This window comes from Chrysochloris asiatica, unplaced genomic scaffold (assembly GCF_000296735.1).
Source record: "Chrysochloris asiatica unplaced genomic scaffold, ChrAsi1.0 scaffold00077, whole genome shotgun sequence".
In the NCBI taxonomy this organism is placed as follows: Eukaryota; Metazoa; Chordata; class Mammalia; order Afrosoricida; family Chrysochloridae; genus Chrysochloris; species Chrysochloris asiatica.
Window position 1 is genome coordinate 1,978,860 of NW_006408595.1, and position 12,536 is coordinate 1,991,395.

The 12,536-nt window shown below is 39.6% G+C and overlaps 1 pseudogene; it reads left to right on the plus strand.

The window, feature by feature from the left end:
* The first annotated feature begins 1,613 nt into the window (after positions 1-1,613).
* Positions 1,614-12,536, plus strand: part of LOC102837711 — a 24,074-nt pseudogene continuing 13,151 nt past the window's right edge.

A 12,536-nucleotide genomic window follows, 5' to 3' on the forward strand; every position in this document is an offset into this window, starting at 1 on the left:
CATGAGGTTAGTGGTTCAAACTTACCAGCCAAGCTGCTCCTTGGAAACCCTGTGTAGGGTTGCTATGAGTCAGAACAACAGTATATGTAAGGGAATCTTGGGGGTAATATAGTCTATACCTTTAATGTTGTTGTTGTCAGGTGTCATCAAGTCAGAACCGACTCATAACGACCCCATGCACAGCAGAACAAAACAATGTCCGATCCTGGGCCAACCTCACTACTGCTGCCACACTTGATGTCATCAATGATGCCACCTGGCTGATCCATGTCGTTGGGGGTCTTCCTATTTTTCTCTGACCCTCCAGCTTACCCAGCATGACATCCTTTTCCTGCTACTGGTCCCTCCTGACAATATGTCCAAAGTATGAGAGACAAAGTTTAGTCATCTTGGCCTCCAAGGAGCACTCTGGCTGCACTTCTTCCAATGTAGTACAGGTTTATCAATCTACTTTCAAAACTCCAGCTTTGGAGTCCTAGTGTGGTGTTGTAGGATAAGCACTGAACTGCTAACTGCAAGGTCAGTGATTCCAATCCACTAACTCCCCCTCAGAAAACCTATACACAGTAGCTATGAGTTGGAACCGAATCGAGGGCACTTAACAACATACCTTTAGTAAGGATGGGATCTTTGCCTAGGGCAAGAGAGAAAAAGTAGATACTATCAATATCACTAACAAAGAACTAGTACACTCCTTTGATCTCCCAAAGGCAGTATGCTTTCAATTCTTGCCAAAAAAATACTGTCTTGGCAACTACCTTATACTACTTCAAATGAGGGCACAGGTAGGGCACGCAACCTACAACTTTATGATGTGAAAACTGGAATATGTTTGTAGTTTTTCATCCAGAAAAAGAAATGCAAATTTGGCGTCCATCTGGTCAGAAGATGAAACTATTTGTATCAGAAATGATCTTTGATAATAACAGTTTTAATGCAATTCCAAATAAACCTCATTTGCAAAAAAAATTAATAATTTAGTGTTCTCACTTGTACACTCACCATCCAAAATGACTATGTTCCAGGAACTAAGAATTCCCCTTCACTTGTTAGATGATATCAGTATCCCAACTTGGGTGGACCTCATCAGGTTTAGCTGAAAAGTTTCTTTAAGGCCGGTAAGATTGCAATGCTGTGTAATAAAAAAGCTACTGCAGTACTGGTAATAGCTAGTATGTTGTCGTTATGTGCTGTGGAGTCAGTTCCGACTCATAGCGACCCTGTCAGGGTTTCTGAGGCTGTAAATCTTTACAGGAGCAGAAAGCCTCATCTTTCTCCTGTGGAACAGCTGATAGTTTCGAACTACTGACCCTGAGGTTAGCAGTCCAATTTGCAGCCACTACACTACCAGAGCTCAGGTGCTGACAAAACAGGAGCTTCCTACTATGGGGAGCAAATGCTGCATTATATTGCACCAAGGGAAAAAATGCAGTCACACAATTACCACAAACAAGCAAACAAACCAAAACAAAAAACCTGTAACCAAACCTGTTAGCATAGAGTATATTTCAGTGCATAGTGACCTTATAGGACGGCGTATATCTGCCACATAAGGTTTCTAAAACTGTAAATGTTTAGGAGGCAAACTGCCACACCTTTCTCTTGCAGAGTGGATGGTGCCAAACTTTCTGTTATCAACACTCACCAAAAAATGGCCCATTTAAGATGTAGTTTAGAATTCTAGTTCTACTATGTTTTGTGTTATTCATGGTTTTATACTGCCAAAGGAACAATGTCAACTTGAAATATGTTTGACTTTGAAACTGGTCCTGGTAATGTAGATAACTATAACCCTCATGGGAATATTTTATTATTACCTGTATTTGGAAATCTAAGAGGATATATGGAAATGTGGGATGTTAAAAGCTACAAATTTATTTCTAAACCAGTGGTCTCTGAGTCTATGTATTTTGCTTGCTGCCTAGATAGTGAGCACATTTGAACAGCCATGTGTGCTCCCAGGTTAAGTGGTAACTATATGTACAAGTTTTGGTGTACTGCTGGCTCTGTCTTATACAAGTATGATAGGCCATCAAATGCAGAGACAGGGCAGTTTCTTGGAAGTCATTTTTAGGTGGACTATTTCTAGCAAAGACAAAAACTACCAGCAGTTTCAAGTGAAACACTCAATGAGAAACCTAAAGTTGCAACAGTTTATAGACTCTCAGCTTTAATATAAAACACAGTCATCAGTTCTAAATGGAGGAGGAAGAACCAACTAAGAACATGAAGCCACAATCTGGAAATGATAAGCTGTTATCAAAAACAACCTTTAAAAACCATCAGAAACATGAGGCTAAGCACCTTCCCTCACACACACACAAAAAACCCAACCGCCATCAAATTCATTCTGACCCATAGTGACCCTATATAGGATTTCTGAGACTATAAATCTTTACGGAAGTAGACAGCCATATCTTTCTCCCTTGGAGGAGCTGGTGACTTGGAACTGCTGATTTTTCAGTTAGCAGCCCCAAACCTAATGTACAGTACAACCAAGATCCCTTATGAGGTAAAGAAAGCTGCAAAAAGGAAGCAAAGAAGTAATGAGAATCTAGATTTGGCACCTACTCCTGCCCCAAAGAACACACCGTAAAATTGTTAAGTGCATTCAAGTCAGTTCCAACCCATAGCAACCCTGTATAGGGTTTCTGAGGAGAGGCTGGTGAACTTAAACCATTGACCTTGTGGCTCAAACCAAGGTTGTCGTCCAATTCATTAACCCACAGCACCACACCATAGAATGTTGTTGTTGTGAAGTGCCATCAAGTCGATTCTGACCCATAGCAACCCTGTGTAGGGTTTTCAAGGAGCAGCTGGTAAGCTTGAACCACTGACCTTGTAGCTCAAACGACTTTGCAGTCTGACACATTAGTCCACAGCACCACACCAGGATTCCATAGAATACTGCCCCTTAATTAACTTCCGGAGAGTCTGAGAGAGACAAAACCCTAAGGAATGCAAAGAAGAAACCAACAGCAAGTAAACAACTGAAAGAACAAACAGCAAATAGACAACAGCTAGAAAAAAAAAAATCATTTGGAGAAAATCCAAAAAGAGAAATCCCTTTGCCAGCACCTCCAAGATTTAGAATTGAGTATTATAGATTCACAGAAAGGAAGTTGGTTGCTAAAAATCAGTGTAAACACATTTTCTGTAAAACACGTTGTCTTACATTGAATATCTGTGTGCCCCTACAAATTCTGTCATTTTAACCATTTCACCCAGAGTCTTCCTATATGTGTAATTGTTAAATGTTTTTGTTGCTGCTCTGGTAGCGTAGTGGTTATGAATCGGGCTGCGAACCTTAAGGTCAGCGGTTCGAAACTACCAGCTGCTCCGCGGGAGAAAGATCAGGCTTTCTACTCCCGTAAAGATTTACACCCTCGGAAACCCTGTACAGGGTCGCTATGGGTCGGAACCGACTCGACGGCACTTAACAACAACAAAAAACAACAAGTGCCATTGAGTCAGTTCCAACTCACAGTAACCCTGCACAGGATTCCCAACTGCTGACCTCGTGCGCCTCAGTCCAGTGCTCATCCTACAATGACACATCTGGACTCCTGTAACACTTCTTCAATTTCTCATTTCAGAGAAGCTCTATTTTTAACTCTTTCTTTGATTTATAGAAAAATATTTGTTTGTAGTTTTACTTGCTTAATGATGGTGGCACAATTAAGTATTGGACTGCTAACTGTATGGTGGTTCAAACCCACAAGACACTCCTCAGGAGAAAGATGAGACTATCAGCTCATACAAAGAGTTAGTAGAGTCTCCTAACTAGCAGTTAACTCTGTCCGGAAGAGTTATGAGTCAGAATTGATTTGACAGCAGTAGGTTTCTAACATCAACTTTTTAAAGACTTGAATCCAGTTTATTCTTCTTTTTCTTGAAATTGTGTAGGATCAGGCAGTATTTCCTGCTGTTGTACACTGGACCACTTTTAATTGGAACTGATACAACAGTATCTAATAACAATACAACAATATCTTTGGAAAAAACCTTATTGCTTCTTTCTGTTTCAATGACTATTGTTTTTCTATGAGAGTTGTCTTTCTTATACAGGTTATCTACTTATTCCCAATTGTATAGTCCGTTCTGTCTGATTGCTTACTCTTCCATGAGTTGTTGTTGTTAGGTGTCATGAGTCGGTTCCAACTCATAATGACTTTATGCATAACAAAATAAAACATTGCCCTTTCCTACACCAACCACATAATTGCTGCTATGCTTGAGCCCATTACTGCTGTCTCTGTGATAATCCATCTCATTAGGGTCTTCCTCTTTCTCACTGACCCTCCACTTTCCCTAGCATCGTGTCCTTCTCCAGCAACTGTTCCCTCCTGATAATATGTCCAAAGTATGAGAGATGAAGTCTGGCCATCTTGGCTTCTAAGGAGCATTCTGGAGGTATTTCTTCCAACTGAGATTTGTTTTTTGTTCTAGCAGTCCATGGTAATTTCAGTATTCTTCCCCAACACCATAACTCAAATGCATCAATTCTTCTATAGTCTTCCTTATTCACTATCCAATTTTTACATGAAGCTGTTGAAAATATCATGGCTTGGATCAGGTGCTCCTGAATCCTCAAACTGATATCTTTGCTCTTAAACACTTTAAAGAGGTCTTGTGTAGCAGATTTGCCTAAAACAATACTAGACTATATCGTCCATGAGTGTTGATGATTGATTCAAACAAAATGAAGTCTTTGACAACGTGAATATTTTCTCCATTAATCTTGATGTCATTTATTGTTCTAGTGGTGAGGATTTTTGTTTTCTTTACATTGAGGCATAGCCCATATCAAAGGCAGTGATCTTTCATCTTCATCAGTAAATATTTTAAGGCCTCTTGACATTCAGCAAACATATTGCAGGTTTTCAATGTGTCTTCCTCCAATTCTGATGCCACTTTCTTCATATAATGCAGAGTCTCATATTATTTGCTTAATGTACAAATTGAATAAGTATGGTGAAAGAATACAACCCTGGTGCACACTTCCCCTGATTTTAAACCATTAAATCAATCAGTATGCCCTTGTTCTGTTTGAACAACTTCCTCTTGGTCTATGTACAGGTTACTCATGAGCACAATTAAGTGTTCTGGAATACTCATTCTCCATAATGCGGTCCATAGTTTGTCTTGATCTACACAATCAAAGGCTTTTGAATAGTCAATATGCACATAAACATCTTTCTGGTATTCTCTGCTTTCAGCCAAGATCCATCTGAGGTCAGCAGTGATATCCTTCATCCCATACCCTAATTCAAACATAGCTTGAACCTCTGGAAGTTCCCTGTCAATGTACTGTTGCAGTTATTTTTTCATTATCTCTAGCAAAAATTTATTTGCATGAGATATTAATGATATTGCCCAATCATTTCCTTAAGAGTTAACCAAAAACCTGCTGCCATCAAATTGATTCCGACTCATAGAGACTCTGTCTAGAGTTTCTGAGGCTGGAAATCATTGTACATTTTTAGCAGAAAGCCTTATCTTTCTCCTGCAGAATGGCTGGATTGCAGTGCAATCCAGTGCTTATCTGACAGGAGCTCCTATAGAGTAAGAGCTTACTATTCTTTCATTGCTTTATCTCATTAAATCTGTATTGTTGTCTAATTTTGAAATTTCCTTTTAAATAATTAAGTGCTGTTGAAGAAAATGTTTGAAAAATACATGTCTAGGGCTTTTTAAAATGTATTTTAAATGACTTTATTTAATTAGGTGGTCAGTATTATTCTCTACTTTAAATGTTGTCCATTACTGAAAAACAATGACATTTGTCTTTCAATCTGCCCAGGTTAACTAAAAAATTCACATGTGTCTTTTCTATATCATGTGTTGACATGACGTAGGATGTTTAAAAAAAAAAAAGTCTATTTAAAATGTTATTTAAAAATTTAACTCCTGGTGTAGTGCTGTTAATAGCAGGCCAGTACTTATTCTACTTCGTCTCTCATGCTTCAGACATATTGTCAGGAGGGACCAGTCACTGGAGAAGGATATCATGTTTGGTAAGGTGGAGGGTCAGAGGAAAAGAGGAAGACCCCCAAAGAGATGGATTGGCAAAGTGGCAGCATCAATGGACTCAAGCGTGGCAACAATAGCGAGGTTGGCCCAGGATCGGGCAGTGTTTCGTTATGCTGTTCATAAGGTCGCTATAAGTTGGCACTGACTCGATGTCACCTAACAACAATAACAACTTATTCTACAACGTCAAGAGTTTTCAAAATATTGACTATGGAAGGAAATGTGGAGCGGCAGAATTGTTTCTTGCACTCTTCTACACTCTCCTCATCGTTTACTTCAGAGTCCTGGTGTGGAGCTGTGGGTTAATGCACCAGACTACAAAGCTATTTGAACTGCAAAGTTGGAGGTTCAAGTTCACCAGAGTCGCTATGGGTCAAAAATGACTCAACAGCACTTAACAACAACAATACATAGTACTCATTCATTATTGAACATGTATTAGTTAAACATTTTCTGTATGCCAAACAATATGCTATTGCTGTGAATGCAAAAGTGAACAAGACAGAGAACATACCTTCCCTAGAAGCTTCCATTCTAGGGTACTGAACAAAGAAGTAAATAAATATATAACTAGGTCAATTTCAGAATTTGTTAAGAATTATCCAGAAATAAACAGTATGGTTCAATGGTGAGTAACGGGAAGAGGTGATCACATGAGAGAGGGCAATCAAGGAAGTCCTCTCTGATTAACTTGACTAAGATATTAGTTATTAACTTGACTAAGATATTAGTTATGAGAAAAGACCCATTCAAAGAACTTAAGGCAGCATTGCAAACTGAGAGAGATGAGTATGAGCAAATGTTTGGTGGTAGAAGGAACTTCATATGCCTGAGAAACAGAAAGGACATTTTTGTGGGAGTCAAGAGAAGCTTTGTGTGTGTTTGTATATGGGTGACAGCATAGGATGCTTGTGTGCTAAGGGAGAATAGACTAATCACTATGGAGAAACTAGCATAGATAATGGTGAGAAGCGCTTAAGGGGGTAAAAATCAGATCCAGAGTACAAGCAGAATTTTATTTCATTTTATTTTAATGAGAAAAAGGGCTAAGAAAATATATACAATTACTTGTAAATTTATAGTTCTGTTGTTGGGAATATGAGAGCGTTCCTTCTCATGACTCCTTATTTGTCTGAATTTTGGAGAGGTAGACCGAGACAGATGCCATGCTTTTGTTGTTTCTGTTACCCTTGGCCAACAGGGTTGTTGAAGCAGTGTTTACAGAATCCCGGTGCCCAACCACTAGCTTTACAATGTCAGGAGGCAGAGTACAGGGCCCCATTTTGTCAGTGTGCTTCATAGTAGTTAAATTTGGGAGATCTCCTTTTAGTGCCAACTTTGTTGCCATGGTAGTGATGGTTTAGAGTTGCTAGCTGATGAAAACAGGTAATGTGCTCCACTGTTAACCTAAAGATTGGAGCTCCAAGTTCATCCAGAAGTACCTCAGAAAAAAGGCCTTGTGATCTGCTTCTGAAAAAAGACAGCAAATGGTTTGGATTATTTCTGGCGATGGCCTGGTTCTGGAGCTGGTTTCATCCAAATCAAAGTAGAGTCAACAGATTCTTTGCAGCCCCATCCTGGATTTGGAGGCCATTCCTAAAAGTTTAATAGGTTCTTTGTTTTATTTTTCTGCTCCTCTAATTATTTTCCAAATTGTTTCTTACCCTGGAACAAATCCTTCCTGATTAAATTATCTACATGGTATTTTCTTCTCATACTCAGGGTTCAAGATCAGTCACTCACAAGTTTATCAGAGTCATTCAGAATAATGCTAAGGTTAGGGTTTAAAAGGAAAAAGGTTTTCAATATAAGAATGTGAAAGACTGCCATGTGGAGCAAGAGCACAGGTGCGGGTGCTTGCAATGTTCTTGTCTGTGGGAGTAGGTCAGAGACTGTACACCTGGCCCCTTGGAGAGTCTTCCATGAGAAGTGATGTTCTTGATGAGGACTCCATATTAGGTCTCCAGAAAGTTCTGAATCATCTTTGGGAAATAAAAGAATTAATTGGGATTCTAAAGGACCAGTGGTTGCAAAAAACTGTGATTATAAAGAAGCATATCAGACATTTCCAAACACGATGATTGCTGAAGAAGACCTGAAGGCAAGGCTCATCAAAAGCATTTTGATCTGTCAAAAAGAGCTGAAACCCTATGCAGCGAGTAACATATTGTGTCAATTCAAGAAAAAGGAGAGGTGGCCACCTTGCAACTAGAGAAAGATATGTGTACTCAGGTAGAAAAGATCCAAAAACAGGACCTGAAACTACTTCATGAAGATCAAAAACTGTGTGAAATTCTTTGCATGCCCCCAATAAGGCCTCAGTTTCCATTGTGGAAGAGTTCAAACATGTGGCAACTCTGAGGGAGACAAAGGCATCTACCCATGAGGAGCTTGTAAACATGAGACAGCTCACACTGTGTATGCAAGAGTCAGATCACACCCCAGACCCAGCTTTCAAAGAGAAGTGGTGTATGAAGATGAAGATACCATGGGTTTCTCTTTAGAGGAAATTGAAACATCACAAGTTACTACAGCAGCTGGCAATGTGAAAACCCACAAAATGAAGTGATGGGAATTGTGGTGACTGTGGACTCACATTCAAGAGCTGTGGGACAGATTGCAAATACCTGTGAAAGGAAGAGAAGTAGTGGCCACAGATTTTGACTAGGTCCAAGAGCAAGATCAAGAAAGCATTGCAATTAGAAGTGGATCCATTAGTAAAACCTTATCTCTGTTTCTGGCTATAAAAACACTGGTCCCAGTACTGAGCCAACCCCACTCGAATTGCCTCAGTCACTTCAATTCTTCCAACTGATCGAGTTGCTTAGAGTCAATTGACTGGATGTTTCCAATTGCTGACCTTGAGGTTAGCAGCCTGACTTGTAACCACTATACTACCAGAGCTGTATATGGCAGTGCGTTTGGTTTGGTTTGTGAGAAGCAGCAAAATGAATTGAATTGCTAATACAAGTATGCCAGACAGAATCGTTTCATGTCACACATCCCCAAGGATGGGTATAGCGATCATTTTCCTACACAATGGTGACATTTTAAAAAGCTCTTGATTGTGCTTCAGCAAGTGAAATTATGAGAAGTGTGTTGGCTCCATATGATAAGCACTGATTGAGAACCACAAAGATGAGGCTTTTTGCTCCCACAAAGATTTAAAGCCTCAACAACCCTATACAGGGTCATTTATCAGCTGGAACCAAATTGACGACACCGAACAACAACAAGTGTACCTATGGGGTATAGAAAGAAACTAGGTCTCATGCTAACATTTGCACATACTGCTGTAAACTAAATTTTTATATATATGAGTAAAAAAATAAACACACACACAAGTCTGTAAGGATCTGGTGAATCTATGATGGGACTCTCATCTGTTAGATTTATTCACATCTTTACGTTAGATGCATGGTAATGGAATCCATCCAGGATTTCAAGGAAACCTGAATCAAGAATCATTAAAACCACCCCTGTGTAGTTAAGTCTAGGTTAGACTCAGGAAACCACAGATGACTTTGTAGGTGAATTAAGGATTTGAGAAGTAGCATCCTATTTGGAAGACTTGGAAAGTTTGTAGAATAAGGGCTAGCAACAGAACTAATGTGAAGTTGCATTGGAGGGAAGTTGAGTCAGGGTATCCATTACTCAGAAAGCTGCCACTGAGCTCCAGGTTCTCCTTGTTGGCTCCTTCGCTGCCAGAATGGACCATTGTTCCCATCAAACAGGTGGCAGGTACTAATGGCTTGTTGCCAGAAGGTGGAAGTCATGATACAGGGGATTGGTAGACTTTTCCTCTTAAGATAGACCAAATGCTACTATTGGCTGTAGCCAACACAAGGCACTTAACAACAACACACATGTATATTCCTATGTGTGTGTGTGTGTGTGTGTGTGTGTGTGTGTGTGTGTGTGTATGTATATAGGAGTCCTGGTGTGGCACTATAGGTTAATATGCTAGACTGTAAAGTCAATTTGAGCCACAGGTCAGTGATTCAAGCTCACCAGCCTCTCCTTGGAAACCCTATAGAGAGTTGGAACCGACCCGACTGCACTTAACAACAACGACATATATGTATATATATATATGGAGATAGTGCTGGTAGTGTAGTGATTATGAGTCAGGCTGCTAACCTCAAGGTCAGCAGTTTGAAATTACCAGCAGTTCCATGGGAGAAAGATGAGACTTTCTGCTCCTGTAGAGATTTACAGCCTCGGAAGCCCTGTATAGGGTCGATATGAGTCAGAACCTACTTCACAGCACACAACCAACTCCACAACACACAACCACCACTATATATAATATATATAGAGAGAGTTTTGTATGTGTACATCAAATATTTTTGCTTTATTCATTTGTGAACTATATCGGGTTTCCAAGACAGCTTTATATGCTTCCTGCAGAGCAGCTGGTAGATTTAAACTGATGACCTTGTGGTTGGTGACCTAACACCTAATTCACAGCGCCATCAGGGGTCCTGATTTGTTAATTAAGGTTGTTCAATCAATGCTGTAGTTGTGCTAGGTTTGCACCTGAAGATCTACCGCAACCACAGAAGACAACCCTTCTCCTGATAAGGATATATTTGTGTCCAAAGTTTAGGTGACCTGACATACTACAACAGAAGTTACAGGGAGGCTGTGTGGGCCTTTCTTAAATTTTATACAGTTTTGTTAATAAGTGCAATGTCCTTTGTGGGTATATGTGTAGATGAACACATGTGCTTCCTTGGACACTTGTTTCTTCAGTTTCTACAGGGTCCACTCCCCTCAATCCCTGTGCCTGAGCTCTTCTACTCTTGCAGTTATCAGTCAAGTTTGATGACTTTTTGGACAGATTGGACCATTTCTGCTCTAGAGATCTACAACTTTGCACACAATTATATATGGCACAATAAATAATAAACAACACAAATTGAATGATTATCAGAATAAACAAATGAGATACCCTATGTCATTGTTTCCTGGTGTGTTGCTGTAGGATTAGCACTGGACTGCAAACCACAATGTCAGTGGTTCAAACCCACCAGCTACTCCTCAGAAACCCTATATAACAACAATGTCATTGTCTCATACTAAGGATAAATTTGCAAGATATGAAGTTCTTATAAGATGAACCATTCACATGGGTTCTCAGTGGATTCTTATACTCACTGATCAGTAGAAGTTAAGCATTTAGACTTTAGATCACCTAGACATAGATTGTTGTTAGTTGTCGTTGAGTGGGCTGGTGGCACAATAATTGTTCAACTCATGGTGACCTTATTTATAACAGAAGGAAACACTGCATGGTCGTGTGCCATGTTCACGATCTTTGATACGTTCGAGCCTGTCGCTGAAGCTGTTATGTAATTCCTGCTTGCTGATGATTTTGCTGACCCTCTACATTAGAAAATTTGATGTCTGTTTCTAGTAATTGGTTTTTCCTGATGATGTTGCCAAAGTAAGCAAGAAATTTTAGGACACTCCACCTTATTGTCTAAAAGTTTGTCAGTGTTTATTTACCTAAACGTCTTTCTAGCAAGAACTAATATGGGAACTGGGGAGATTAAAATGATTTAAAAGTGTAGCTTTTCCTAATACAAATCAGTATAGCTTTTTCTAATAAGGGGATTTATTCTAGTATGCTCATTCATTCATTTAACAAAAACCTGTGCAAGCGTAGTAGTAGATGATAAGGATGGGAAAGGAACATACATAGAACAGAACACGGACTCTGGTATTTAGAAATGCATCTTCTAGTGAGAGTTAACACGTAACTCCTTAATGTGTAAAAGGAGTTTTCATCCCAAAGAAGTTATCTTATTGTCTACTTTCAAGCTCACCAGCGACTCCTCAGAAACCCTATAGAGCATCACTATGAGTTGGTACCAACTCAGTGGCACTTAACATCCTCATCAGTCTTCCTTCCATGAGTGGAGAAGGAGTTGATGAGCTGTGTTTTAGCTTGTTTGACTGGGGTTAGATTGCTCCAGTGCATTTACTGCTTTGTTGTTGTTATTAAGTACTGTGGGTCGGTTCCAACTCACAGTGACCCTGCACAGGGTTTCCGAGGCTGCAAATCTTTACAGGAGAAGAAAGCCTCATCTTTCTCCCACGGAACAGCTGGAAGTTTCGAACTGCTGACCTTGAAGTTAGCAGCCCAACTCGTAACCACTACCCTACCAGAGCTCCTTGAGTAAAGATTAGTAACGTATTTTCTTTCTAGTTTAAGTGTTTTTCCCTATTTTGAAAAACGTTTATGTTGGGAGAGCACAGAAAATATAAATTGGAAAAACACCAATTTTACGGCTACATTCCACGACATGCCACAGAGCCTCTGAGGACCTGGCGCTCTTGACTCAGTGAGAATTCAGAAATATATGCAGATTGAGCTAAATTTAAAACATAAATTTAAAAAATATATTTTTTCCTATTGTGTTTCTATGGTAACATGGGAGCTAGTGAAACACTCTGCTAAATAACTTCAAATTAAAAGATATCATTTCATTGTCTTT